A 10,170-nucleotide genomic window follows, 5' to 3' on the forward strand; every position below is an offset into this window, starting at 1 on the left:
AGCTTTGTGCGCAGAAAAACGTATATCCTCAATTTCGTTAATGTTGTACACGAATTTTTGATTAGATTCACTTACTGACACGTAACTAAGACGTTCCGAACGAACAAAACTAGCGTACATAGCGATTTTAACAATGTATGCCGTGAAGCGGTTCTTCTCAATTTCCTTGATGTTGCACAAGAATTTTAGACAAATCTCACTTACTGACACGTAACTAAGACGTTCCGAACGTAAAAAACTTGCCTACATAGCGATTTTAACAATGTATGCCGTGAAGCGGTTCTTCTCAATTTTTTTGATGTTGCACAGAATTTTAGACAAATCTCACTTACTGACACGTAACTAAGACGTTCCGAACGTACAAAACTTGCGTACATAGCGATCTCAGCTTTGTGCGCAGAAAAACGTATATCCTCAATTTCGTTAACGTTGTACAAGAATTTTTGATTAAACTCACTTACTGACACGTAACTAAGACGTTCCGAACGAACAAAACTTGCGTACATAGCGATCTCAGCTTTGTGCGCAGAAAAACGTATATCCTCAATTTCGTTAACGTTGTACACGAATTTTTGATTAAACTCACTTACTGACACGTAACTAAGACGTTCCGAACGAACAAAACTTGCGACCATAGCGATTATAGCAATGTATGCCCTGAAGCGGTTCTTCTTAATTTCCTTGATGTTGCACAAGAATTTTAGACAAATCTCACTTACTGACACGTAACTAAGACGTTCCGAACGACCAAAACTTGCATACATATCGATCTCAGCTTTGTGCGCAAAAAAACTTAAATCCTCAACTTCCTTAATGTTGTACAAGAATTTTCGGCTAAACTCACTTACTGACACGTATCTAAGACGTTCCGAACGTACAAAACTTGCGTACATAGCGATCTCAGCTTTGAGCTCAGAAAAACGTATATCCTCAATTTCGTTAACGTTGTACACGAATTTTTGATTTAACTCACTTACTGACACGTAACTAAGACGTTCCGAACGAACAAAACTTGCGTACATAGCGATTTAAACATTGAATGCCGTGAAGCGGTTCTTCTCAATTTCCTTGATGTTGCACAAGAATTTTAGACAAATCTAACTTACTGACACGTAACTAAGACGTTCCGAACGAACAAAACTTGCGTACATAGCGATTTTAACAATGTATGCCGTGAAGCGGTTCTTCTCAATTTCCTCCATGTTGCACAAAAATTTTAGACAAATCTCACTTACTGACACGTATCTAAGACGTTCCGAACGTACAAAACTTGCGTACATAGCGATCTCAGCTTTGAGCTCAGAAAAACGTATATCCTCAATTTCGTTAACGTTGTACACGAATTTTTGATTTAACTCACTTACTGACACGTAACTAAGACGTTCCGAACGAACAAAACTTGCGTACATAGCGATTTAAACATTGAATGCCGTGAAGCGGTTCTTCTCAATTTCCTTGATGTTGCACAAGAATTTTAGACAAATCTAACTTACTGACACGTAACTAAGACGTTTCGAACGAACAAAACTTGCGTACATAGCGATTTTAACAATGTATGCCGTGAAGCGGTTCTTCTCAATTTCCTCCATGTTGCACAAAAATTTTAGACAAATCTCACTTACTGACACGTATCTAAGACGTTCCGAACGTACAAAACTTGCGTACATAGCGATCTCAGTTTTGTGCGCAGAAAAACGTATATCCTCAATTTCGTTAACGTTGTACACGAATTTTTGATTAAACTCACTTACTGACACGAAACTAAGACGTTCCGAACGAACAAAACTTGCGTACATAGCGATTTAAACATTGAATGCCGTGAAGCGGTTCTTCTCAATTTCCTTGATGTTGCACAAGAATTTTAGACAAATCTCACTTACTGACACGTAACTAAGACGTTCCGAACGAACAAAACTTGCGTACATAGCGATTTCAGCTTTGTGCGCAGAAAAACGTATATCCTCAATTTCGTTAATGTTGTACACGAATTTTTGATTAGATTCACTTACTGACACGTAACTAAGACGTTCCGAACGAACAAAACTAGCGTACATAGCGATTTTAACAATGTATGCCGTGAAGCGGTTCTTCTCAATTTCCTTGATGTTGCACAAGAATTTTAGACAAATCTCACTTACTGACACGTAACTAAGACGTTCCGAACGTAAAAAACTTGCCTACATAGCGATTTTAACAATGTATGCCGTGAAGCGGTTCTTCTCAATTTTTTTGATGTTGCACAGAATTTTAGACAAATCTCACTTACTGACACGTAACTAAGACGTTCCGAACGTACAAAACTTGCGTACATAGCGATCTCAGCTTTGTGCGCAGAAAAACGTATATCCTCAATTTCGTTAACGTTGTACAAGAATTTTTGATTAAACTCACTTACTGACACGTAACTAAGACGTTCCGAACGAACAAAACTTGCGTACATAGCGATCTCAGCTTTGTGCGCAGAAAAACGTATATCCTCAATTTCGTTAACGTTGTACACGAATTTTTGATTAAACTCACTTACTGACACGTAACTAAGACGTTCCGAACGAACAAAACTTGCGACCATAGCGATTATAGCAATGTATGCCCTGAAGCGGTTCTTCTTAATTTCCTTGATGTTGCACAAGAATTTTAGACAAATCTCACTTACTGACACGTAACTAAGACGTTCCGAACGACCAAAACTTGCATACATATCGATCTCAGCTTTGTGCGCAAAAAAACGTAAATCCTCAACTTCCTTAATGTTGTACAAGAATTTTCGGGTAAACTCACTTACTGACACGTATCTAAGACGTTCCAAACGACCAAAACTTGCGTACATAGCGATCTCAGCTTTGTGGGCAAAAAAACGTATATCCTCAATTTCGTTAACGTTGTACAAGAATTTTTGATTAAACTCACTTACTGACACGTAACTAAGACGTTCCGAACGAACAAAACTTGCGTACATAGCGATCTCAGCTTTGTGCGCAGAAAAACGTATATCCTCAATTTCGTTAACGTTGTACACGAATTTTTGATTAAACTCACTTACTGACACGTAACTAAGACGTTCCGAACGAACAAAACTTGCGACCATAGCGATTATAGCAATGTATGCCCTGAAGCGGTTCTTCTTAATTTCCTTGATGTTGCACAAGAATTTTAGACAAATCTCACTTACTGACACGTAACTAAGACGTTCCGAACGACCAAAACTTGCATACATATCGATCTCAGCTTTGTGCGCAAAAAAACGTAAATCCTCAACTTCCTTAATGTTGTACAAGAATTTTCGGGTAAACTCACTTACTGACACGTATCTAAGACGTTCCAAACGACCAAAACTTGCGTACATAGCGATCTCAGCTTTGTGGGCAAAAAAACGTATATCCTCAATTTCGTTAACGTTGTACAAGAATTTTTGATTAAACTCACTTACTGACACGTAACTAAGACGTTCCGAACGAACAAAACTTGCGTACATAGCGATTTTAACAATGTATGCCGTGAAGCGGTTCTTCTCAATTTCCTTCATGTTGCACAAAAATTTTAGACAAATCTCACTTACTGACACGTATCTAAGACGTTCCGAACGAACAAAACTTGCGTACATAGCGATTTAAACATTGAATGCCGTGAAGCGGTTCTTCTCAATTTCCTTGATGTTGCACAAGAATTTTAGACAAATCTCACTTACTGACACGTAACTAAGACGTTCCGAACGAGCAAAACTTGCGTACATAGCGATTTCAGCTTTGTGCGCAGAAAAACGTATATCCTCAATTTCGTTAATGTTGTACACGAATTTTTGATTAAATTCACTTACTGACACGTAACTAAGACGTTCCGAACGAACAAAACTTGCGTACATAGCGATTTTAACAATGTATGCCGTGAAGCGGTTCTTCTCAATTTCCTTGATGTTGCACAAGAATTTTAGACAAATCTCACTTACTGACACGTAACTAAGACGTTCCGAACGTAAAAAACTTGCGTACACAGCGATCTCAGCTTTGTGCGCAGAAAAACGTATATCCTCAATTTCGTTAACGTTGTACAAGAATTTTTGATTAAACTCACTTACTGACACGTAACTAAGACGTTCCGAACGAACAAAACTTGCGACCATAGCGATTATAACAATGTATGCCCTGAAGCGGTTCTTCTCAATTTCCTTGATGTTGCACAAGAATTTTAGACAAATCTCTCTTACTGACACGTAACTAAGACGTTCCGAACGACCAAAACTTGCGTACATATCGATCTCAGCTTTGTGCGCAAAAAAACGTAAATCCTCAACTTTCTTAATGTTGTACAAGAATTTTCGAGTAAACTCAATTACTGACACGTAACTAAGACGTTCCAAACGACCAAAACATGCGTACATAGCGATCTCAGCTTTGTGCGCAAAAAAACGTATATCCTCAATTTCGTTAACGTTGTACAAGAATTTTTGATTAAACTCACCTACTGACACGTAACTAAGACGTTCCGAACGAACAAAACTTGCGACCATAGCGATTATAACAATGTATGCCCTGAAGCGGTTCTTCTCAATTTCCTTGATGTTGCACAAGAATTTATACAAATCTCACTTACTGACACGTAACTAAGACGTTCCGAACGACCAAAACTTGCGTACATATCGATCTCAGCTTTGTGCGCAAAAAAACGTAAATCCTCAACTTCCTTAATGTTGTACAAGAATTTTCGGGTAAACTCACTTACTGACACGTAACTAAGATGTTCCGAACAAACAAAACTTGCGTACATAGCGATTTAAACATTGTATGCCGTGAAGCGGTTCTTCTCAATTCCCTTGATGTTGCACAAGAATTTTAAACGATTCTTACTTACTGACCCGTAACTAAGACGTTTCGAACGACCAAAATTTGCGTACATAGCGATTTTAACAATGTATGCCGTGAAGCGGTTCTCCTCAATTTCCTTGATGTTGCACAAGAATTTTAGACAAATCTCACTTACTGACACGTAACTAAGACGTTCCGAACGACCAAAACTTGCGTACATAGCGATCTCAGCTTTGTGCGCAGCAAAACGTATATCCTCAATTTCGTTAACGTTGTACAAGAATTTATGATTAAACTCACTTACTGACACGTAACTAAGACGTTCCGAACGAACAAAACTTGCGACCAAAGCGATTTTAACAATGTATGCCGTGAAGCGGTTCTTCTCAATTTCCTTGATGTTGCACAAGAATTTTAGACAAATCTCACTTACTGACACGTAACTAAGACGTTCCGAACGTAAAAAACTTGCCTACATAGCGATTTTAACAATGTATGCCGTGAAGCGGTTCTTCTCAATTTTTTTGATGTTGCACAGAATTTTAGACAAATCTCACTTACTGACACGTAACTAAGACGTTCCGAACGTACAAAACTTGCGTACATAGCGATCTCAGCTTTGTGCGCAGAAAAACGTATATCCTCAATTTCGTTAACGTTGTACAAGAATTTTTGATTAAACTCACTTACTGACACGTAACTAAGACGTTCCGAACGAACAAAACTTGCGTACATAGCGATCTCAGCTTTGTGCGCAGAAAAACGTATATCCTCAATTTCGTTAACGTTGTACACGAATTTTTGATTAAACTCACTTACTGACACGTAACTAAGACGTTCCGAACGAACAAAACTTGCGACCATAGCGATTATAGCAATGTATGCCCTGAAGCGGTTCTTCTTAATTTCCTTGATGTTGCACAAGAATTTTAGACAAATCTCACTTACTGACACGTAACTAAGACGTTCCGAACGACCAAAACTTGCATACATATCGATCTCAGCTTTGTGCGCAAAAAAACTTAAATCCTCAACTTCCTTAATGTTGTACAAGAATTTTCGGCTAAACTCACTTACTGACACGTATCTAAGACGTTCCGAACGTACAAAACTTGCGTACATAGCGATCTCAGCTTTGAGCTCAGAAAAACGTATATCCTCAATTTCGTTAACGTTGTACACGAATTTTTGATTTAACTCACTTACTGACACGTAACTAAGACGTTCCGAACGAACAAAACTTGCGTACATAGCGATTTAAACATTGAATGCCGTGAAGCGGTTCTTCTCAATTTCCTTGATGTTGCACAAGAATTTTAGACAAATCTAACTTACTGACACGTAACTAAGACGTTCCGAACGAACAAAACTTGCGTACATAGCGATTTTAACAATGTATGCCGTGAAGCGGTTCTTCTCAATTTCCTCCATGTTGCACAAAAATTTTAGACAAATCTCACTTACTGACACGTATCTAAGACGTTCCGAACGTACAAAACTTGCGTACATAGCGATCTCAGCTTTGAGCTCAGAAAAACGTATATCCTCAATTTCGTTAACGTTGTACACGAATTTTTGATTTAACTCACTTACTGACACGTAACTAAGACGTTCCGAACGAACAAAACTTGCGTACATAGCGATTTAAACATTGAATGCCGTGAAGCGGTTCTTCTCAATTTCCTTGATGTTGCACAAGAATTTTAGACAAATCTAACTTACTGACACGTAACTAAGACGTTTCGAACGAACAAAACTTGCGTACATAGCGATTTTAACAATGTATGCCGTGAAGCGGTTCTTCTCAATTTCCTCCATGTTGCACAAAAATTTTAGACAAATCTCACTTACTGACACGTATCTAAGACGTTCCGAACGTACAAAACTTGCGTACATAGCGATCTCAGTTTTGTGCGCAGAAAAACGTATATCCTCAATTTCGTTAACGTTGTACACGAATTTTTGATTAAACTCACTTACTGACACGAAACTAAGACGTTCCGAACGAACAAAACTTGCGTACATAGCGATTTAAACATTGAATGCCGTGAAGCGGTTCTTCTCAATTTCCTTGATGTTGCACAAGAATTTTAGACAAATCTCACTTACTGACACGTAACTAAGACGTTCCGAACGAACAAAACTTGCGTACATAGCGATTTCAGCTTTGTGCGCAGAAAAACGTATATCCTCAATTTCGTTAATGTTGTACACGAATTTTTGATTAGATTCACTTACTGACACGTAACTAAGACGTTCCGAACGAACAAAACTAGCGTACATAGCGATTTTAACAATGTATGCCGTGAAGCGGTTCTTCTCAATTTCCTTGATGTTGCACAAGAATTTTAGACAAATCTCACTTACTGACACGTAACTAAGACGTTCCGAACGTAAAAAACTTGCCTACATAGCGATTTTAACAATGTATGCCGTGAAGCGGTTCTTCTCAATTTTTTTGATGTTGCACAGAATTTTAGACAAATCTCACTTACTGACACGTAACTAAGACGTTCCGAACGTACAAAACTTGCGTACATAGCGATCTCAGCTTTGTGCGCAGAAAAACGTATATCCTCAATTTCGTTAACGTTGTACAAGAATTTTTGATTAAACTCACTTACTGACACGTAACTAAGACGTTCCGAACGAACAAAACTTGCGTACATAGCGATCTCAGCTTTGTGCGCAGAAAAACGTATATCCTCAATTTCGTTAACGTTGTACACGAATTTTTGATTAAACTCACTTACTGACACGTAACTAAGACGTTCCGAACGAACAAAACTTGCGACCATAGCGATTATAGCAATGTATGCCCTGAAGCGGTTCTTCTTAATTTCCTTGATGTTGCACAAGAATTTTAGACAAATCTCACTTACTGACACGTAACTAAGACGTTCCGAACGACCAAAACTTGCATACATATCGATCTCAGCTTTGTGCGCAAAAAAACGTAAATCCTCAACTTCCTTAATGTTGTACAAGAATTTTCGGGTAAACTCACTTACTGACACGTATCTAAGACGTTCCAAACGACCAAAACTTGCGTACATAGCGATCTCAGCTTTGTGGGCAAAAAAACGTATATCCTCAATTTCGTTAACGTTGTACAAGAATTTTTGATTAAACTCACTTACTGACACGTAACTAAGACGTTCCGAACGAACAAAACTTGCGTACATAGCGATCTCAGCTTTGTGCGCAGAAAAACGTATATCCTCAATTTCGTTAACGTTGTACACGAATTTTTGATTAAACTCACTTACTGACACGTAACTAAGACGTTCCGAACGAACAAAACTTGCGACCATAGCGATTATAGCAATGTATGCCCTGAAGCGGTTCTTCTTAATTTCCTTGATGTTGCACAAGAATTTTAGACAAATCTCACTTACTGACACGTAACTAAGACGTTCCGAACGACCAAAACTTGCATACATATCGATCTCAGCTTTGTGCGCAAAAAAACGTAAATCCTCAACTTCCTTAATGTTGTACAAGAATTTTCGGGTAAACTCACTTACTGACACGTATCTAAGACGTTCCAAACGACCAAAACTTGCGTACATAGCGATCTCAGCTTTGTGGGCAAAAAAACGTATATCCTCAATTTCGTTAACGTTGTACAAGAATTTTTGATTAAACTCACTTACTGACACGTAACTAAGACGTTCCGAACGAACAAAACTTGCGTACATAGCGATTTTAACAATGTATGCCGTGAAGCGGTTCTTCTCAATTTCCTTCATGTTGCACAAAAATTTTAGACAAATCTCACTTACTGACACGTATCTAAGACGTTCCGAACGAACAAAACTTGCGTACATAGCGATTTAAACATTGAATGCCGTGAAGCGGTTCTTCTCAATTTCCTTGATGTTGCACAAGAATTTTAGACAAATCTCACTTACTGACACGTAACTAAGACGTTCCGAACGAGCAAAACTTGCGTACATAGCGATTTCAGCTTTGTGCGCAGAAAAACGTATATCCTCAATTTCGTTAATGTTGTACACGAATTTTTGATTAAATTCACTTACTGACACGTAACTAAGACGTTCCGAACGAACAAAACTTGCGTACATAGCGATTTTAACAATGTATGCCGTGAAGCGGTTCTTCTCAATTTCCTTGATGTTGCACAAGAATTTTAGACAAATCTCACTTACTGACACGTAACTAAGACGTTCCGAACGTAAAAAACTTGCGTACACAGCGATCTCAGCTTTGTGCGCAGAAAAACGTATATCCTCAATTTCGTTAACGTTGTACAAGAATTTTTGATTAAACTCACTTACTGACACGTAACTAAGACGTTCCGAACGAACAAAACTTGCGACCATAGCGATTATAACAATGTATGCCCTGAAGCGGTTCTTCTCAATTTCCTTGATGTTGCACAAGAATTTTAGACAAATCTCTCTTACTGACACGTAACTAAGACGTTCCGAACGACCAAAACTTGCGTACATATCGATCTCAGCTTTGTGCGCAAAAAAACGTAAATCCTCAACTTTCTTAATGTTGTACAAGAATTTTCGAGTAAACTCAATTACTGACACGTAACTAAGACGTTCCAAACGACCAAAACATGCGTACATAGCGATCTCAGCTTTGTGCGCAAAAAAACGTATATCCTCAATTTCGTTAACGTTGTACAAGAATTTTTGATTAAACTCACCTACTGACACGTAACTAAGACGTTCCGAACGAACAAAACTTGCGACCATAGCGATTATAACAATGTATGCCCTGAAGCGGTTCTTCTCAATTTCCTTGATGTTGCACAAGAATTTATACAAATCTCACTTACTGACACGTAACTAAGACGTTCCGAACGACCAAAACTTGCGTACATATCGATCTCAGCTTTGTGCGCAAAAAAACGTAAATCCTCAACTTCCTTAATGTTGTACAAGAATTTTCGGGTAAACTCACTTACTGACACGTAACTAAGATGTTCCGAACAAACAAAACTTGCGTACATAGCGATTTAAACATTGTATGCCGTGAAGCGGTTCTTCTCAATTCCCTTGATGTTGCACAAGAATTTTAAACGATTCTTACTTACTGACCCGTAACTAAGACGTTTCGAACGACCAAAATTTGCGTACATAGCGATTTTAACAATGTATGCCGTGAAGCGGTTCTCCTCAATTTCCTTGATGTTGCACAAGAATTTTAGATAAATCTCACTTACTGACACGTAACTAAGACGTTCCGAACGACCAAAACTAGCGATCTCAGCTTTGTGCGCAGCAAAACGTATATCCTCAATTTCGTTAACGTTGTACAAGAATTTATGATTAAACTCACTTACTGACACGTAACTAAGACGTTCCGAACGAACAAAACTTGCGACCAAAGC

This window comes from Polyergus mexicanus, unplaced genomic scaffold, assembly GCF_030449975.1.
Source record: "Polyergus mexicanus isolate NDT 795.1 unplaced genomic scaffold, iyPolMexi1.0 SCAF_6, whole genome shotgun sequence".
Taxonomy (NCBI): Eukaryota; Metazoa; Arthropoda; class Insecta; order Hymenoptera; family Formicidae; genus Polyergus; species Polyergus mexicanus.